This window comes from Puma concolor, chromosome B3, assembly GCF_028749965.1.
Source record: "Puma concolor isolate L17-30 chromosome B3, mPumCon1.1.hap2, whole genome shotgun sequence".
In the NCBI taxonomy this organism is placed as follows: domain Eukaryota; kingdom Metazoa; phylum Chordata; class Mammalia; order Carnivora; family Felidae; genus Puma; species Puma concolor.
Genome location: NC_141672.1, coordinates 144,730,576 through 144,751,024, shown reverse-complemented (window position 1 = coordinate 144,751,024; position 20,449 = coordinate 144,730,576). Strand labels below are relative to the sequence as shown.

The window sequence follows — 20,449 nt, the reverse complement described above, 5'->3', positions numbered from 1 at the left end:
GCCCGGCCTCCGGCCTCCCGCTCCCGCCCCGCGCTCCCGCCTGAGGCGGGCTGCGCGGCGCGGGCCCGACGGCGGCGGCGGCGGCGGCGGCGGCGGGGCGGGCGGGGCGGGGGCGGTGCCAAGCGGGGCCGGACCCCCGACCCCGCGCGCCCCGGCCGGGCCCCCGCCCCCGCCCGCCCGCCCGCCCAGCCGAGCACCGGGGAGGCCGCTCCCCGCGCCCTGGGCCTCTCGGCCTCCGCCGCGCCTCCCGGGCGGGGGCCTTGGGCAGGCGCCGCCGTCTCCCGCTAGAGGGACCCGGGCTGCCTCCGCGGCCGTGTCGCCCCAGCGGACGGCGAGCGCCTCCGGAGCCGGGACGGCGTCCTCGTCACTTGGGTCTGGCACGGAGTGGGGCCTAGCGAGGGGCTGCACACGGAGGGACGCCGCGGTGGCGCGGGCCAGGCGCTCAGCGGGTGCGCCCCAAGGGTCTGCGGGCCGCGGGGACTTGCTGGCGGGCCTGGAGGCGGGGGGCAGGCTGACGCGTCGCCTCTGGGAGAACCGGGAGACCCGCGGCGAGCAGAGTTGAGGACCGGCCAGCGGGGCGTCCCGGGGCTAGACCTGGGACATGTCCGAGTGACTGGGGGAGCCCCGGCCGTGCAAGGTGAGAACTCAGAGAAGCGGGCGGAAGGCCAGGCGGGTGGCCGGCCGGACCTTCCCAGAGCCCAGCGCACCTGGGAACAGGCGGCGTTGAGGTGGCGGCTGGGTCAGGGTGCCTCCGACCGCGGACACCCACTGCTGAGCACGGAGACATTCCTTCTGAAGAGCCAGGAAAGAGGTGCCAGTTTGCGAGAGGGGCGGAACTAACTTCCAGCCAGGGCCCGCTGTGCGCCAGGCACCGAGCTGAGCGCTCGGATAAGGAGTGCGCGGCGGCGAAGCGGTGAAGGCAGTAAAGAGTGATCTTTCCAGACGTTTGGCAGTGAGCCGGAGAGGCCTGTAGTTCAAGAGGTAGTAAGAGTAAAGGAGACAGGTGATTTCTTTCTCTTTCCCCCACCCCAGCCCCCTCACCCAGCATGAGGTGGAGCTCTCAAAAGAGCTGGGGGGGTGGGGGTGGGGGGGGATAAGAGATGGGGTAATTAACGGCGCAAGATCTCAGAAAAGGAAAATGAGGAAGGGGTGGTGGAGAGGGAGGAAGAAATCAGAGAAGGGACACACCTCTTCCTACAAGACTTCAAGGATGCGTGCATAAACAGAAATATTTTGAGATGGGGAGGAGGCCTACTGAGCCCTGCATGTTTCCATGCATCAGCTGCCTAGATGACCCTAAAGTCATCCATAGGCCTTCTGAGGTTACTGCCCTTTCAGACTTCAGCGCAACTGGCTCAGATCCCTATTCCTCTTAAAGTGGGAAACCCTGCCTACCTGCCAACATTTCCAATTCTCCTAATTATCCTATTGCTCCAATTATTTCTCCTAATTTACAGTTCTCGTAATTATCCTATTGGCCCCAATTTTCTATTCCTGGTATTCCACTGTGCGCTTTTAGGAAATTTGTCACTATAGCCTGGATACCACCCCATCTATATTCCCCCCAAATATAGCACCATATGTGAAAACAAAGCACCCAGTGTTATATGACTGTTAAATAAGTTATGGTTTATTTGTAACCATTAAAAATCATGTTGAAGAGGGGCGCCTGGGTGGCGCAGTCGGTTAAGCGTCCGACTTCAGCCAGGTCACGATCTCGCACTCCGTGGGTTCGAGCCCCGCGTCGGGCTCTGGGCTGATGGCTCAGAGCCTGGAGCCTGTTTCCGATTCTGTGTCTCCCTCTCTCTCTGCCCCTCCCCCGTTCATGCTCTGTCTCTCTCTGTCCCAAAAATAATAAACGTTTAAAAAAAAAAAATCATGTTGAAGAAAAAGATCGATGATACGGAAAATATCAGCAATTGAAAAGCACATCATAAGATAATACTAGCTTGTAATATATACACATACTATGCATATAGATATCATGCTAGATTAAAAAAATGGGATTTTTATTTTCTGTGATGTCTTCTTTTTCTTGTTTTTACAGTACATTACTATTTCTCTTTAAATCAGGAAAAATGATATTTTAAAGCATTTTTAAGAAAGTTTTTTTTTTTCTTTTTAAGATCTTTGCGGAGTTGAAAAGAGTTATTAGGAATCAAGAAAGGAGGGGAGCCTGGCTGGCTCAATCCATCTGAGGGTCATGAGTTCAAGCCCTACCTTGGGCATGGAGCCTACTTTTAAAAAAATGAAAAGAGGAATCAAGGAGATTGGAAAGGGATCTTTGAAGGATGGAAGGGACTTAGGTCAGCACAGATGGGCTAGTTGAGGAGGCTGCCTTAGGCAGGAGGGACACAAAATGAGAACTGGAGGGAATAGTCCAGTAACAGTAGCAGGTCAGTTTCGTTGAAGCATAGGATTCAAGGGAGAGAAAAGTAGGAGACCCAGTCTGGAAAAATAAGATGGGACCGTAGTCCTAAATGCCACGCTGAACCCTTTGTGATTTGTGGCTGGCAAGAACCACTGGCCCTTGAGCTGTGCAGGTGATAAATGTCAAAGTAAATTTTCCTGTAACCTCTTACTTAATGAGGTTCTGGATCTCAGCTCTTCTATCGTAATGATAGTTGGACATGTGATTGACTCAGAGCAGTGAGGCAGGGGCAACCGTATTTTGCATTCCAGCTGCTTACAGAATGAGAATTGGCCCTTGCTTCTCTGCCTGTTAATCACTACAATTTTTATTCACAAGGCACCAGATTTTCAGAGAGAACAGATTAGCAAAGAGCGAAGCTGAAAGGAAGAAATGTGCACCTTAAACCAGGGCTTTAAAAAAAAAAAAAAAGTTTTTTAGAACTTTCTGTGAGTTCCACAGATAAATGAGATCACACAGTATTTATCTTTTTCTCTGACTTATTTCACTTAGCATAATGCCCTCAAGGTCCATCCATGTTGTCACAAATGACAGTATTTCCTTCTCATGTTGCTGAATAATGTTCTTTGCCAACGTTTTTGACTCTGACCTTCTATACGCAATATATTGCACATCTCAACCCAGAATATACACACACACGTACACACCTCCGAGAAGTTTCATGAAGTATTACTGTTACTTTATGCACTGCTGGCTGAGACTTTCAACTTCATGATTTTTATTTCTTTTGAAATACCGGTCAGAACCTACTACATTGATTTTATAACCCACTATAGGGTTACAAAATGCTTCAAAGGATGTCGAAAAGAGGCTAGACTGTTCCCTGCTATGTTTGCAGTTCTCATTTAACTAGCCATACAGACTGTGACCTTAAGTTTGCCATGTTTACATGTCCCAGAAATCAACAGGACAGGTGAGACTCTCGGGATGTGGTGGGGGTGGGGATAGAAGGATTGGCACAAGCCATGTTTGTATTCCTCTTCCCTTCTTAGCAAATATTTCCTGACACCAGCATCTCTCAGCAGCTGTAAATGTGTTCTTCTTTGTCTAGCTTGAGATACAGTTTAAACTTCAGACAAGGCCGGACTACCCTGTAAACCAGAGACAACTTTTCATTTGAATGAACAGAATCACAGACTACAATGAAAGGGGGAAAAAATGTATCTTGACTGTGACAGTACATAGAAGCTGCCTTACTCACCACTGTTGGACTATCATAGAGACAGTAAGTAGCACCCCTTTTTTCAAAGTCCAGAACCAATGAGGACATGAAAATAACTCCATCACCAACAGAGCTGAACTGAAGAACGTGGCTTAGCTGATGACCCGTAGGCTTTTTAAGCTTCCCTGAATTAAAATTCTCTCCCCCAAAACTCCAACCTTCACCTTGAGGGGGCCTAGCCACTTTAACTGTGTCTGCTTAGAGAAGATTGCACTCTCTGAGGGCAGGCAGATCCAAATTCACCAATTAGGTAAGTCGCTCCTTCTGGAAGACCCAGGATACATTCTCTCCTACCTGACCTCCTATGAAAACAAACAAGCAAACAAAGTTGGGGAATAAAGATTTATCCCTGCCCAAACAAACTGGATCTGACTCATTAGTTTGGCAGTTGAATGGGAAAGTGTATTAACGCAGCGAATTATAAAAAATGGCAAATGCATGCCTTAAAATTTCATTTTCACTTAAAACCTATAAGGAACACCCATTTGCCAATCTTTTGATGCGAGCCAAACCTTTTCTTTGAGGAACAGTGCTAATCACAGTTTTCTTGAGCCCTATCTCACTTAAAACCTATCTGTGGTATATTTTCTGTGCTTTCCAATTTGTTTCTTTAATGTTGACTAAGGACTTGGGACGCCTGGGTGGCTCAATCTGTTAAGCGTCTGACTTCTGCTCAGGTCATGATCTCACAGTTCATGGGTTCGAGCCCTGCCTTGGGCTCTGTACTGACAGCTCAGAGCCTGGAGCCTGCTTCAGATTCTGTCTCTCCCTCTCTCTCTCTGTCCCTCCCCTGCCTCTCTCTCTCTCTCTCTCTCTCTCTCAAAAATAGATAAACATTGGGGCGCCTGGGTGGCGCAGTCGGTTAAGCGTCCGACTTCAGCCAGGTCACGATCTTGCAGTCCGTGAGTTCGAGCCCCGCGTCGGGCTCTGGGCTGATGGCTCAGAGCCTGGAGCCTGTTTCCGATTCTGTGTCTCCCTCTCTCTCTGCCCCTCCCCCATTCATGCTCTGTCTCTCTCTGTCCCAAAAATAAATAAACGTTGAAAAAAAAAATTAAAAAATAGATAAACATTAAGAAATAATTTAAAGTTGCCTAAGGACTTAAAACATCTTGAAAAGCAATATAAGTGGAGGCTTCTTCTTTAAAAAAAAAAAAAAAATCCTTTGTAATTGTCTCGCCCACACCTGGTTTGACAGTTTTCAACTGGTCATTAGCTAAACCTTCAACTGACATTTCATAGAAACAACTCTTTCTCTTTATACACATGCTTCATCAGTTTGTGTAACTTAAATTAATTACACTCTGGCATACAGTGGTCATAAGCAAGTTTGGGACCAAATACAACAGACTCCCGTTAGGCATCTAACTCAACTAGTAGGAAGAAGTGTGTTGGAATTGCACAGTTGAACTCATTAATCCAAAGCGTTCAGCAGGTCACAGGTAGTAGTCATTATGTTTAATCAGAGGGAATGGAACGTGTTGATTCCAGAGAGTCCATTAAGAGAGCCATTAATGCTCATAGACCAGTATGACCGACTCTGTATGCGTATATCTTAACATTCTTCTTCCGTCACGGATCCATTTTATAATCCCCTCAAAATCACTGTCCCTCCACTCCCATTTGGCTAAACATGGCTTTAAATGGTTTAAGATTGGAATGGCTATCAAAGAAATTCAAATGGTAACATCACATACTGCATTAGCAAACTATATGTATCTTAAACACTTTCCAGTGCTAATAAGATGGTGTGATTGTATTCAGAAAAAGCTGTTGCAATGTGAATTGGTATAATCCTTTTAAGAAGCAGTTGACGCTACTTCTGAAGAGCCTTAAAAGAGATATGGCTCCCTTTTGATTCATCAATACCACTCCTAGAAACTTTTCCTTGGGAAGTAATCCTCCCCCAAAGAGAACGTCCACACTCACAATATGTGCTACTGCCTTTTTGTGATAGTGAAAGTTGAAGTAATTTACGGTGTGTAACATTGTGTAACTTACCACTGAGTAAGCAGAAAGGGGTAACTTGGAAAACACTTAATGACATATTATTTGGAAAAAAGATACAATTTGTTCTACCATACTAAGAACCTGAAAGGGAATTGTATACTTTCCCCGGGTGAATTCTGTGAATCATATCTCAACTTTTTAAAAAAGATACAATTCTGTATTTTTGCTTTTGTATCAGCCAAGATCAGCAGGAAACAGATGGCCTACTCTGAAATGTGTAACTGAAGAGAGTTAATGAAGGGACAGTGTGCAAAGATGTGGGCACGTTTGAGGGAAGCCAACAAGGGGTAATGAAGGACCCCAGGGCTAGCAAAGAGAGGAAACCCAGGGCTAAGTGAAAACAATAGCTGATGGAAAGGGAAGGCCAATAGGAACGTACAGGAATACAGCCCTACCCCTGTCTCTCTCTTGCCCTCAGATCTCCTGTGCTGCCTCCCACTGGCTGAACCCAAGAGGAAGCCTAAGGGCAAGTGAGCCCTGATGACGTTGTCCTTCAAGGCCAGCCTCCGGAAAATGATGGAGGGTAGATCTGGAAGGACAAAAGCACAATATCTAGCAGGTATGTGATCCTATAACAACGTAAGAACTGTCTAAGCATGTGGCCAAGGATCTTAAGGGAACCCAGAAAACCAAGGATTCCAGAGATAAAAAGTGAAGGTAGCTAGAGAGCAGGGAGGGTAGGTGGAGGGAAGAGGAAAGGTTGTTAACTGAGGCTGAGACAAGGATGAGAGGCAAAAGCAGGCACATCTTATTTTTTTTTATTTATTTATTATTTATTTATTATTTTTTTTTTTTTGCCAAATACTTAGCTGGAGACTGAGCTCTGGAAGAGATTAAAAGGAGAGACAGGAGCTAAATTAGACTAGAGTGCTGGAAATTCTTCCCCTATTGGCTATTACCCTGTATTTCTCCTTCCTAGCTAAACTCCATGCCTTCAACAAATAATTGTTTAGTACCCATCATGTGCCGGGAACTGTTAGGCCCTGGGGATTGAGGAGGGAACAAAATTAACATCCTTGCTCTCCTGCAGTTTACATCCTGGTGGAGAGGAAAACAGACCATAGATAAGTAAATATGTCACGAGTGATAAGTGTTATAAAGAAAAACATGGGAGAGCAGGGAAATAAAATTCTGCCCATTCCACATCTTAAAAACCTCTTGGTTTAGACCACACACGCCCCTCCACACACACCAGAGCTCCTGAGTTTATTAAGCCGTGCACATCTCTCACCTGGACAAAGATCGTGACACCTTCCTGCCCCCAGCACCTTCCAAGCAGTCCTCCACTCTGCCATGAGAATCTTCCTGAAATGCATCACGTCAGTATCCTGCTTAAAACCCTCCAAGGCTCCTGTTTGCTTACAATGTGGGAAACCATCTCACCTCCTTACGACGACGGACCTTTTTGAACCTTCTCGGTCCTTCACGCGCCTCTCCCTCTCCCGCTCTCCTTTTCTACCCACACTAATTGTCTGTAGTTTACTGGCCATGCCCTCCACCTTCTCCCAAATTTGGCAACCCTGTCCTGATTCTTTTAACCCCATTAGCTGTCACATCTTTGGTCAAACTTCCCTGCCCTTCCCAGGTGTGAGGGAGCATCTCCTAGCTCCCTCCTTCATGTTATCAGTGTATCTTATAGGTGCCTATGAATATATTTATTATACCATATAATCTTATTTCTTAGACTTCAAGATGCTTTGGTTTAAATATAATCCATGGGTCGAACCCCTTCATTGGTTCATGCCTGACCCTCTTTTGTTACTGATCATCCACTGTAAAAGTTAGAATTGACAACTTACACATATCCCCCCCCCGAAACCCAACGGTTAATCTTGTGTTTATTATTTTCTTGCTCCTAAAAATAGTTTTATCTAGAAAATAAATATATTATCAAAAATTAATTTTAAAAATTACCCTGACTCTGATATCATGTCTGTGTGAAATCTAAAAAACAATAGATGAACAGGGGTGCCTGGGTGCCTCAGTCGGTTAAGCATCCAACTTCGGCTCAGGTCGTGATCTCACAGTTTGCGAGTTCGAGCCCCATGTCGGGCTCTGTGCTGACGGCTCAGAGCCTGGCGCCTGCTTCAGATTCTGTGTCTCCCCCTCTCTCTGCCCCTCCCCTGCTCATGCTCTGTGTCTCTCTGTCTCTCAAGAATAAATAAATGTTTAAAAAATTTATTTAAAAAAATAGATGAACAAACAAGAAGCAGAAACAGACCCCTAAATATAGAGAAGGAGCCAGTGGTTGTCAGTAGGGCGGGGGGAGGAAGATGGGCAAAATAGATGAAGGGGAGAGAGAGGGCCAGGCTTTCAGCTGCGGGATGAATAAGTCATGGGGACGAAAGGGACATAGTCAATGGCATTGTAATAGCCTTGTGTGGTGACAGATGGTAGCTACATATTTGTGCCGAGTGGAGTGAAGTATAGAGCTGTTGAATCACTATGTTGTCCACCTGAAATTAATTTAACACGGTGCACCAGCTACACTTCAATTTTATTTTTTTTTTTAATTTTTTTTTCAACGTTTTTATTTATTTTTGGGACAGAGAGAGACAGAGCATGAACGGGGGAGGGGCAGAGAGAGAGGAAGACACAGAATCAGAAACAGGCTGCAGGCTCCGAGCCATCAGCCCAGAGCCTGACGCGGGGCTCGAACTCACGGACCGCAAGATCGTGACCTGGCTGAAGTCGGACGCTTAACCGACTGCGCCACCCAGGCGCCCCTACACTTCAATTTTAAAAATTACCCCAGCTTTATAAAAATTTAAAGTTAAAAAGTCTTGCTTTTTACAAAGGTTGAAGGGCGCCTGGATGGCTCAGTCAGTTAAGCATCCAACTTCGGCTCAGGTCATGATCTTACGGCTCTTGCGTTCCAGCCCCTCCTCAGGCTCCCTCTTGTCAACATGGAGCCTGCTTCGGATCCTCTGTCTCCCCCTCTCTCTTTCAAAACTAAATAAACATTAAAAACATTTTTTAAAGTTGAGATTGAATGTGTTTATATATACTTTACAGCTATATATATTTCCTCTTGTGAAATATCTGTTCGTATCTTTCTGCTCATTTTCTTTTTTTTTTTTTTTTGTCCTTTTCTCATTAACTTTCCAGATTTCCTGATGTGCTCTTTTAATAATCCTTTGCAGTTTTTTTCCCCCTTAGAATTCAAGTACACAGAACAAGTTTAATTTCTAGAAATTTATGTCTATATATTTACATAAACACTTAAGTATATATTTTTGTGTATGCAAACCTGCATGCATATTCCCAAAACATGTATTTTAGTTATTTTCTTTACTTTTTTTAATTTTTAAAAATGTTTATTTATTTTGAGAGAGAGAGACAGAGACAGAGCGCAAGCGGGGGAGGGGCAGAGAGAGGGGGAGACACAGAATCCGAAGCAGGCCCCAGGCTCCAAGCTGTCAGCACAGAGCCCCATGCGGTGCTTGAACCCACAAACCCTGAGATCATGACCTGAGCCACCCTGGTGCCCCTAGTTGGTTTCTTCATTAAAGAGCATTGTTCCCTACATAATATCCTGGGACTTCTTTTTTACTTTCCGTGTTATTTTCTTAAGATTTATCTGGGCCTGCTGCATGTAACCGAGTTTATTTGCATTGTGGCCGCTGTAGATTGTTCTGGAGTGTGAATATACTAGTATGACTTTGCCTCTCGATGCAGAGGCTCTTGGCACCGTGTGTTCTTCCCCTTGGCCCGTCTCAGGTCTTAGGCAAACATGTGGTGGCCAGTTTCGTGAGCTCCCAACACTGACAATTCCCGATGCGAGCGTTAGGCCTTGGGTGTCTCTAGTTTCTGCTTCAGGCCCTTCTGTGCCACAAGAGCCTTCTCGGCAGCCCGGCAGGCACAGCCTGAAAGTGAGGAGAGCTAACCCTTGACCAAAGGGGGATGTGAGCCAAGAGATAAATGCCCCAGGCTCCCATCCTTCAGATGAACAATTCTGGGAGGCATTCTGTACACCTCTCAGAGGCGTCCGTGGACTCTCATGCCCCGTGTCAGCCTCCCTTCCTGCTCTGCCTCACCCTTCTCTCCTTCCCTCCCGAGGCCCGAGATCACTTCCCAGATAAACAACCTGCACCCGAGTCCTCGACCCCATCTTTGCTTTTGAGGAACTCAAGCTAATACAACCGATGTTCTGATCATGGACGTTCGCGTTGTTGCAGGTTTTTGCTTTCGCAAAAGTGCTGCCAAGAAGATGTGTGTAAAACCCACGGGTGCACAAGTGCAGGAACTTCTCTTGTGTATTTATGTAAAGTAGAAATGCTGGGTCAAAGGCTAAAGTCAACTTTCAACTCTGCAGTTTCAATTCCAAACTGTTTACCAAAGTGCTTTTACCAATTCACAGTTTCAGCGTCATCTATGGGAGCCCATTGTTCCCCCACATCCTCGCCAACACTTGGGATTGTCAGATTTCTTAATCTTCACCACCCGAGTGGATATCAAATGGAATCGCATTGCGGTCTCAATTTTTACTTCTTGACGATTCATGAGATTGAACCTGTCTTCATATATTTATTGACCATAAATGTTTCATCTTCCGGGAAATGTCTATTGTGCCCACTTTTCTACTGGTTGATTGTCCCTTCCTCCTTAATTTTACTAATTCTTTTTTTGTTTTGTTTGTTTTTTATCTGCTGACTTAATCTCTACCCCCAACGTGGGACTCGAACTCACAATCCTGAGATCAAGAGCCACACTTGCCACAGGCTGAGCCAGCCAGGTGCCCCTAATTTTACTAATTCTTGGACACAGCCCCCCCTTGGCACTCAGGTGCTCCTAATTGAATTAATCATAGTCTTTACCTGATAAGACCTTTTTCCTGGTTACAAAATTAAGGCATGCTTGTTGGAAAAGAAACATGTAAAGAATACAGACACGTTGAGCTTAGAGAAAGTCTGCTTTGTATTGGCTCCACCCCACCTCTAAGTGGGAATAACTCCCACAAATGTGTCATCCCTTATTTTGGGGACTTTGTTTTCACATATGTCTCCCAAACTAGACAGTTTCCCACAAGTAAGGACTCTGTTGTAGTCATCCCTGTATTCTCAGCCCCAGGCAAAGTCCTGGCTTAGCTCAGGAATGTAACACATCCTTGTCGGAGGAGCTGCCGAAAGGTGTGTTCGAACAGAAGTTTTAAAGGTACAAGACTTCAGCTTGGCTGGACAGATGATTCAAGTCGGAGAAAAATGGAAGGGAGGTACTGGTAAAGTGTCCTGGGGTTTGATTACTTAAAGTCTCAGCCGTTGGGCCGAAGTGTTTGATTCTTATCTTGGAGGCAGCCAGCTGAGGAAGCACTCAAGGCTTCTTCAGGTGCAGGGAAGTTATTTGTTCTTATGTTTTTATCAGCAGCAGAATTAAAACATTGACAATTGAGTCATCTAACGGCAGGGCACCAGACATAAGGGAGGAGTTTGGGGAAAATAAAACCAAAGACAGAGAAATGAATGAATCAAGAAGTTATGAACTTTTTTTTGGCGGGGGGGGGGGGGGGGGAAGACTCCTATGAAAAATTCACGAAAACTACACCTTCTTTCAGAAAAATAGACATAGACCTCAGCCCCTACCCTTTAAAAAAAAAAATAAGAGGGGCGCCTGGGTGGCTCGGTCGGTTAAGCATCCGACTTCGGCCCAGGTCATGATCTCACGGCCCATGGGTTCGAGCCCCGCGTCGGGCTCTGTGCTGACAGCTCAGAGCCTGGAGCCTGTTTCGGATTCTGTGTCTCCCTCCCTCTGTGACCCTCCCCCGTTCATGCTCTGTCTCTCTCTGTCTCAAAAATAAATAAATGTTAAAAAAAAATTTTTAAAAATAAGATTTTATTTTTAAGTAATCTCCACATCCAATGTGGGGCTTGAACTCACAACCCCAAGATCAAAAGTCGCACGCTTCACCAACTGAGCCAGCCGGGTGCCCCTGGCCCCTGCACTTTATAAGAACCTTTGATCAGTGGGTGATTTTTTTTTTAATGTTTATTTATTTTTGAGGGGGGAGGGGCCAGGGAGTGGGGAGAGAGAATCTGAAGCGGGTTCCACGAGGATAGCACCGAGCCCGAAGCGGGACTGGAACTCACGAACTGTGATACCATGACCTGAGCTGAAGTCGGATGCTTCACTGATGGAGCCACCCAGGCGCCCGATGATTAGTTGGTTATTCTCAGGCCGAGAGATTAAGAACCTGAACCATGGCGACAGTATGTGTCCATTCATTCAAACATGGTGGTCCGTCTCCTACTATATGCGAGGCACCGTAGTGTGCTGGGCACACGCACCATCCAGTTTGAGGCATGGAGTAGTGTGGCATGGGGGTCAGCAGCACAGACTCTGAGCCCCGCTGGCTGGTTTCAAACCCCTGCCGGGTGACCTTGGCTAATTTGCTAAATCCACCTGCACCCTGCAGGTGTTTCACAGAGATGGTACTGTCTTCACCCTCATCGTTAAGAGAATCCTACGTCCCAATAAAACACTTAGAATTCAAGGCATGGAGGGAGCCCTCGGCAGAGCCTTAAGGCAGAAACCGGAGCGGAGAGCAAAAGGAGGAAGCACAGAGCGTGGGCTCGAATTCAAGATCTTTGGCCAAAATGGAGGAAGGAAGAGAAAGCAGTAACTAGAGGGGGAAGTGAGGGCAAGGAAGAATTTTTTTTTTTTTTTTTTTTTTTAAGATGGGCGAGATCCTAAATGCTGCCGGGAGGAAATAGTGGAGTGGGAGAGGCTGAAGCCAAATCACTGATGATCTGTTCTTTCCCCTAAAGGTGCCCAGGTGGCAGAGAGGAAGGCTTCAGGGCAGAGGTGGAGGGTCTGGCTTTAGCTGGGAAGCCACTTCCGCTCATGCGCTGGAAGGGAGGAGTTTACTGCGGTGTGGCTGCAGGTGCAGGCTGGCCAGGGAGGAGGAGTGTCACCATACCACCTGTGGTGGGGGGGGGGGAAGGGGCTGGCAGGAGATCTGAGGACAGAGGACAAGTTGTGACTTTATTTTAAAGAGGGGACAGGCAGTGAGCAGAGCAGGTGACAAGATTGCCAGAGATCATTCAGGGCTCATGACTTTATAGGGATTCTGATCTGCCTGGTTGGGAAACTTCAGGAGGTCATCAGAGCTTCCGGGGCAAGAAATGCATCTAAAGAAGGGGCGGCGAGGGGCGCCTGGGTGGCTCGGTCGGTTAAGCGTCCGACTTGGGCTCAGGTCACGATCTCACAGCTCATGAGTTCAAGCCCCACATCAGGCTCAGCGCTGACAGCTCAGAGCTTGGAGCCTGCTTTGGATTCTGCGTCCCCCTGTCTCTTTCTGCCCCTCCCTCGTTCATGCTCTGTCTCTCAAAAACAAACATTTAAAAAAATATTAGAAAGAAAGAAAGAAGGGGTGGCGGGTGCTGAGTGAAGTCGGGAAGAACGGGACGGACAGGCGACCGCTGGATTTGCCAACCGACCGGTCGCTGCTCAAGCAGTGTCTTGAGGGTCACTATAGCGTCAGAGCACATGACACATGACAGAGAAGAAAAGAAAGAAGAGCAAGGCAGTAAACTACCCGCGATCCAAGAACTGACGCTGAAATGAAGGGGAAAGTAAGACATTAACCAGAGAAAGAGTCAAATGAGGCATATTTTTCTTTCTAAAAGTCAGGAAAGGTACACATGTTATATACATATATATACATATTTTATATACATATACATATATGTAATTTTTTAAGGCAGCTATTGTAGGTGCTGGCAGGAGAGGGAGGAACAAGGTCCCAGGTCCCAGAGGTATGATCAAGCATAATATGGTAATAAACAGCTCCTCTGGGCCAGGTGTTTTCCATAAGACCATGTTACCCCCCCCCCCCCCCCCCATACAGAGGCTCAGAGAAGTTAAAGGCTCCCCTTGGGTCGGGGAGAAACAGAGTCTCGAAGTTATTCACCCCAAATCACACTGCTAGCGTGTGACAGAGCCAGGATTTAAACCCAGGTCATATGACTCCAAAGTGCCAACGCTTACTGACCCTACACCACAGACAGGAAGAAAAGCTGAGACTCCTGAAGAGGAGGAGTTATTTCTGCCAGCGCCGAGGAAAGGAAAAGACTTGGAAGAGATGTGTGTGCTTGAGATTTGTGTTTATTTAGAATTCTTCTCCTTCCCACTCACATGGAGAAGCATAGAAGCATATGGACTTTTAAAGTTGGCACGATTGAAAAAGCCTCGCTTTATACATAGAGGAAAACTTGAGCCAGAGAACTGAGCCGACCTTTCTGTAGCGAGAGAATTCGTTGGCTGTGGCCAAGAAAGTTACAGTTGAAGATCCAGGACAGTTGTGTGACCAACTGATTCACCCAACCCTCTACCCAGGTGGTTGCTTCGTGGAAGAAGCGATCCTCCCTTAATTCGAGAGAACGGAGGGGGAAACAGTTTGCATATGTTGACAGGCTGTTTATTACAGTTACCGACTTGAGGCATTTTGTGGTGTCTTTTTCATCTATCAATATTTTCTGATAGGTGATTTCAAAGTAACTGCCTATAGGACAGACCTCGTTTCTTTTTGCCAAACTTCCACACGCGGGGAACACGGAGAAAACCAAAAACAAACCAGAGCCCAGAGGGAAGTGTGTAGAGTTATGTTCAGGTCGCAAGTCAGGGCCAGAGACAGAAACTGAGAGCTGTGGTAAGTATCTGGGCAAACAGGACCCAAGGTCAGGACACAGGGAGCAGACCCTGCTGCCTCACCACAGTGCTAGCCCCAGAGGTCACACCAAAGGCAGTGGAGAAAACGCCAGGGTTCAAAGGCATCTAGCAAACCAGAAAAGCACTGAAAAAAACAGCTCTGAGCAGAAAGGAGGTAGCTGCCCGACCCCGCTTGCAAACTAACCTCTCTATGCCCACAAATGCAATTTAACGAAAAAGGTTTTTTTAATGTTTATTTTTGAGACAGAGACAGAGCATGAGTGGGAGAGGGTAGAGAAAGAGGGAAACAAGCTCCAGGCTGAAGCAGGCTCCAGGCTCTGAGCTATCAGCACAGAGCCCGACACGGGGCTCGAACCCACAGACTGTGAGATCATGACCTGAGCCCAAGTCGGACGCTTAACCTACTGAGCTACCCAGGCACCCCCACAAATGCAATTTTAAGTCATCTAGAAGCCCTATTAAAACCAGTGAAAAGAAACAAGTGAAATCAAATTTAATATATTTTCTTTAACTTAATATATCAGAATTACTATTATTTCAACTTGTAATCAATATGACCAATAGTTTAAATTCCTTTTGTCATGCTAACTCCTCAAGATCCAGCATGTGCCTTGTACTAGTACATCTCAATCCAAACTAGCCCCCCTTTGAGTGCTCAGTGACCCATGTGGCTACTGGCCTTTGTGTCAATGAACACAGGGTTAGAGAAAACCGTACTTAACATTCTGGCATTGACATATTTTGCCTATATCGTGGTTTTTTTTTTTTTTTTATTTTACCTTTCTTTCTTTTAAAACATGTTGAATTTGGGAAGGGCTGGGTTTTTTCTAAGTCTATATAATTTGAGAGATAGAGAACATGCATAAGTTGGGGAGGGGCAGAGAGCGAGAGGGAGAGAGCGAGAATCCCAAGTAGGCTCTGCACCATCGGCAAGGAGCTAGATGTAGGGCTTAAACTCACGAACCATAAGGCTGTGACCAGAGCTGAAGTTAGATGTTTAGCCGCGTAACCGACTGAGCCACCCAGGCACCCCAGGGCTGGGTTTTTAAGGAAGTGGGAGAAAACTTAGATCCTGAGAGTCTCTAGTTTGAAAATTTTTTTTAATGTTTATTTTTGAGAGAGAGCCTGCATAAGCAGGGGAGAGACAGAGAAGGAGGGAGTCACAGAATCCGAAGCAGGCTCCAGGCTCTGAGCTGTCAGCACAAAGCTGGACACGGGGCTCAAGCTCACGAACCATGAGATGGTGACCTGAGCTGAAGTCAGACGCTTAACCGCCACCCAGGCGCCCCTCTAGTTTGAAATTTTAAATGTTCCCATTATGGCTCTCCTAATCCATTTCCATCCTATCCTTGAGAGATGACTTCTTTTTTTTTAAGCCCCATGGTGCAGTGAACTCCTTAGAAAGATAAAAAGACAGGAAATGTCATGCAGGTGGATACCTGCTACCAAGCATTCATTCCTTCTGTTCATTCACTAGTTCACATTCGTTCTTAACAGTTACTACACATCAACTATAGGTCAGGGACTGTGCCTGGGGTTAGTCTTCCAGGCATAGTCCCTGGCTTGTGAGAGAGACAGTTTAGCAGAAAACCCAGAGAAAACATTACAGTAAAATGTACTAAGTGTTGGGGCTCCTGGGTGGCTCAGTCGGTTTAGCATCCAACTTCGGCTCAGGTCACCATCTCGTAGTCTGTGAGTTCGAGCCCCGTGTCGGGCTCTGTGCTGACGGCTCGGAGCCTGGAGCCTGCTTCGGATTCTGTGTCTCCCTTTCTCTCTGCCCCTCCCCCACTCATGCTCTGTCTTTCTGTGTCTCAAAAATAAAGAAACATTAAAAAAAAATTTTTTTTTTGACGTAGTGAGCATTGTGATAGGGGAAGTATGAGGAGCTGAGTGGCCGCCTGGGAGAATAATGGGCTCCATCTCCGGAGATAAGGGAAGGCTTCAGGGGTGGAGGAAGGAAGGAAGATTGAAGGAACAACAGGTAAGCAACAGGGAGAAGGGAGGGCTGAAAAATGCTCGGGACTGAAAGAGCAGCTGTAGGGAAGGCCCAGAGGCCTTTTGTGGAACCCAAAGCGGTTCCCTGTGGCTGGGGCCTCTGGGGTGAGAGGGGACACTGGCATCAGGCATTACTCCTCAGGGCTGTGCGGTTAATGGTGGGAGCTACGAGGCAGGATGTTGACAAATTGGGAATAGGCCGGCCCAAGACAGGAAGTACTCCTCCCTGAAAATATTCCTTCACCAGTTCAGTTCAAGTTCACTGGTTACACACTCAAATGGGTTAATGAGCTGTTCTTTCTTTCTTCTTTTTTTTTTTACTCTTTGTTTTTTCAATTCCAGTATAGTTAACACACAGTGTGATATTAATTTCAGGTGTGCAATAGAGTGATTCAATACTTTCATCCATCACTCAGTGCTCATCATGATACGTGTACTCTTTTTTTTCTTTTAAGTTTATTTATTTACTTAGAGAGCGAGCGAACAGGGTAAGGGCAGAGAGAGGGAGAGAGAGAATCACAAGCAGACTCCACATGGACAGTGTGGAGCCCAATGCGAGGCTTGAACTCACGAACTGTGAGATTACAATCTGAGCCAAAACCCAGAGTTGAACGCTTAACCAACTGAGCCATCTAAGCACCCCTCTTTTTTTTTTAATGTTTATTTATTTATTTTGAGAGAGAGAGAGAAGGAGGGGGGAGGAGCAGAGAGAGAGAGAGAAAGAGAATCTTAAACAGGCTCTGTGCTGACAGTGCAGAGCCCGACACAGGACTCGATCTCACAAACCATGAGATCATGACCTGAACAGAAATCAAGAGTTGGATACCTAACTGAGCCACACGATACACGTACTCTTAATCTCCTTAACTATTTGCCCCACCACTGCCACCCCCCTCCCCTCTGGTGACCACCCGTTTATCCTCCACACAGTGAAGAGTCTGTTTTCTGGTGAGCTGTTCTTTATAAAAGCAAGAGTCTCTCGTACAGCGATTACTCTCTTTTCAGATTATGTCAGGCTATGAAGACTTCTTCGTGATTCAGAAAACTGAACACGGTTGAAGTTCCGTGTCATAGAAGTCATATAAAAGTGCATATAAAATACAGGCGTGGAACAATGAACGGGTGTTAGCTCTGCCCCGGGGAGGTCTGGCTAAGCTTCCCACAACAGATGACACTTAAACAGGGTCTGGAAGAAGAAGAAGCATAGTCAGGCCTCCAAATGGACGGACATTCTGATAATGACAATAGTATTTACTAAGTGTCAGGAACTATTTTTGTGGTTTACATTCTAAGCTTACTCTATCTCCATAATAATAATAATAATAATAATAATAATAATAATAATAATAATAAAACACTAGATACCACCATCCCTGTTTACAGGTGAAGAAACTGAGGCACAGAGACGTAAAGTGACTCTAACGTGACTTGTCTAGAGTCACACAGTTTGGAAGGGGTATAGTGTGGCTCCAGAGTTTACCTCATTAACCAACCCCCCCTCCCATCGTATTTGAACATGCCTGGATTATAGGGTGAGGGATTAGCAAGGAACGTCAGATCAAACCGGTGAGGGAAGCAGTGGCCGCATCAGGCAGAGTTTTCAGCAGAAGCCCCTTGAAGACAGGTTACATAGCAGCCTTTAGGTAAATTTTTTTTTTTTTTATGACTTGAGTGCATATATAAATGATTGCTAATGATCATATTTTTGAATGTGGTTGCATTAAGAAAACATTATATCCAAATCCAGATTTACACAAACCACATTTCCAGTGGTGAATCACTGCCTCAACAGATTCCCATAGGATCCTTTAAAACATCAAGAGGATGTAGGCAGGCCGGATCGAAGGACGCAGAGTGGGTCCCGCAGGACCAGCCAAGAGGGTCTCTGGCTTCGTGCAGGATAGAAAACAAACACAGGCCGGGAGGAAGTAAGAGCAGGGTTTACTGAAGAGCGTAAATGACAGAGTATAGCAGACGAAGGTCTGGGAGAGGCAAGAAGGAAAGGAGAGGGAGTCTCTTCCTTGCTTGGGTTTAGGGGTTTAGATTGGAAAGGGGTCCGGCGCACATGTTCCTTCAGGAATCCAGGGAAGGGACCGCTCGAAGCCAAGTGCAGGTGGACAATAGGTGTTATTTCATAAATAACTGGAGGTAGGGGGTGTGGATGCCACCATGGGCTGAGGTTTGTTCGAAGCTAATGTCCTGGAACGTGTTTGGGATCCAGGTTTTTAGATGTTATCAGGCGTTTGGGGGCCTAGGACAAAACTCAGAAAATGATTAACTTTCTTGCTTCCCTCTCCGAGTGGGAACACAGCTTCTTTGGTTGATTCGGACGCAAGGTGAGATATAGAACATGAATAACTAGGGGCTAGCAGAAAAACAGCAGAGGGAGAGCCTTTCTAAACATGGAGTCCCTCTGGTTTCCCCATGATTAACTGTAAAACTGCAGAAGCTCAAAAGGCAGCTCATCAGCGACGGAGGAGGTGTGAGCCCTCCTTAGACGAGAGGGGCTCAGGTCGTCCCCACACTCTCAAATCTTCACCCGCAGGACCTCCACAGTCACAACACACGCTCTCCTATCTGAGAACCAATAGAACAAACAGCAAGCTCCCTTTCCTCGTTTAGCCAGGGCACAATGGCCAAACAGGAAACTGGTGTCCCCCCACCCCCGCCCCCACAGCATATACACGCCTACCAACTCAGAAGGCGGGCATTTCCTTCTCCCAGCTGCCCCAGCAGCTGTCCAGGACTTTTTAAAGAGAGCTCTCCAAAAGCCTCCCAGGGAGATGTGACTGACTCTAGTAATCTCTCTGCATAGAAGGCACCTTTAATTGGGGGAATGAGATTTCTTCCCAACAGCCCATGTTGCACAGAACCGCTGCATCTTTTAAAACCAGGCTTTCTGATGTCCAGAGCCACCAAGCAGAAAGTCTCCTCTCTTTAGCCCCTGACTTGACCTAGAAGAGGCTGGCTGGGTGTGTCCTTCCAGCAAACCCAGAGAGATCCTTTCAGGAGGTGGCACCAGGGAAGAGCCAGGCCACACCGAAAAGTGTGGCCTGTGCACTGGTTTGTCTAGATACTCCCGGACCACTTCCTTTCCGGACAGGGCTATACAGGAACCTTCTCCTTCCACCCACCATTTCCTTCATTGGGAAGGTCGAGGAGAAACTGGTAAGATCATGGTTATTTTGGGTGGTGGCCTCAGGGCAGGGGGGGGGCTCAATCAGTTGAGCGTCCGACCTTGGCTCAGGTCACGATCTCACGGTTTGTGGGTCGGAGCCCCACGTCGGGCTCTGTGCTGACAGCTCGGAGCCTGGAGCCTGCTTCGGATTCTGTGTCTCCTGCTCTCTCTGTCTGCCCCTCCCTCACTCACGCTCTCTCTCTCTCTCTCTCTCTCTCTCTCTCAAAAATAAATACACATTAAAAAAAGAGAGAGAGTTAACTTGGGGCACATAGCTGGCTCAGATGGAAGACCATGAGACTCTTGATCTCAGGGTTGTGAGTTCGAGCCCCACTTTTGGTACAGAGATTACTTAAATAAATAAATACAAATAAACTTAAAAAAAAAAAAAGACTTAACTCATTGGCCCAAATCACACAGCTAGTGAGTGGTTGATCTGTGATTTAAAGCCAAGTGGGTCTAACTCAACTTCTATAAGAAGATGTTTCCTTCAGGCAGGCCGGCAGGCTATATATGAAAGAAAATACCGGCCATGCCCTTGTGATTAATGGGGTCTAAAAGACTTTTATGTTGAGAAGATGTGCAGCCCAGTGAGGAGCGAACATAGCATGTCAGAGTCCCTCATTTGGAAAATTTAATGGCTTAGGCTTTATGTCTTCATCTCCTCTGGAATCATGTGTCCTAAATATCTGAATCATTTTCATAAAACACACTGTTTCCACTGTAACACTGCAGGGAAATTTCATGAAGCGTTTCCATACCCACCCAGTTTATATTATTCTGTCTAGGTCCTGTTTCTCCTTACCAGATTCTTTTCATCCCAATTACTTGTTGCTCAGTCTGTCTGAGCAACAGACTCAAGACCATAGCTCCCAGGAAGAAAGCACCCCACACCTAACCCCATTTCTGGTTTGTGCTGGACATTATGTTTCCCCTTCCACGTGTGATGCCG

General features: G+C 46.6%; 1 long non-coding RNA gene across 1 annotated transcript; it reads left to right on the top strand.

Moving 5' to 3' along the window:
• The first annotated feature begins 173 nt into the window (after positions 1 to 173).
• Positions 174 to 19,888, top strand: LOC112855249 (uncharacterized). Its single transcript, XR_015252958.1, has 4 exons — positions 174 to 637; positions 3,483 to 3,656; positions 6,079 to 6,219; positions 16,181 to 19,888. It is a non-coding gene; the product is annotated as an uncharacterized LOC112855249 (long non-coding RNA).
• The last annotated feature ends 561 nt before the right edge of the window (positions 19,889 to 20,449 follow it).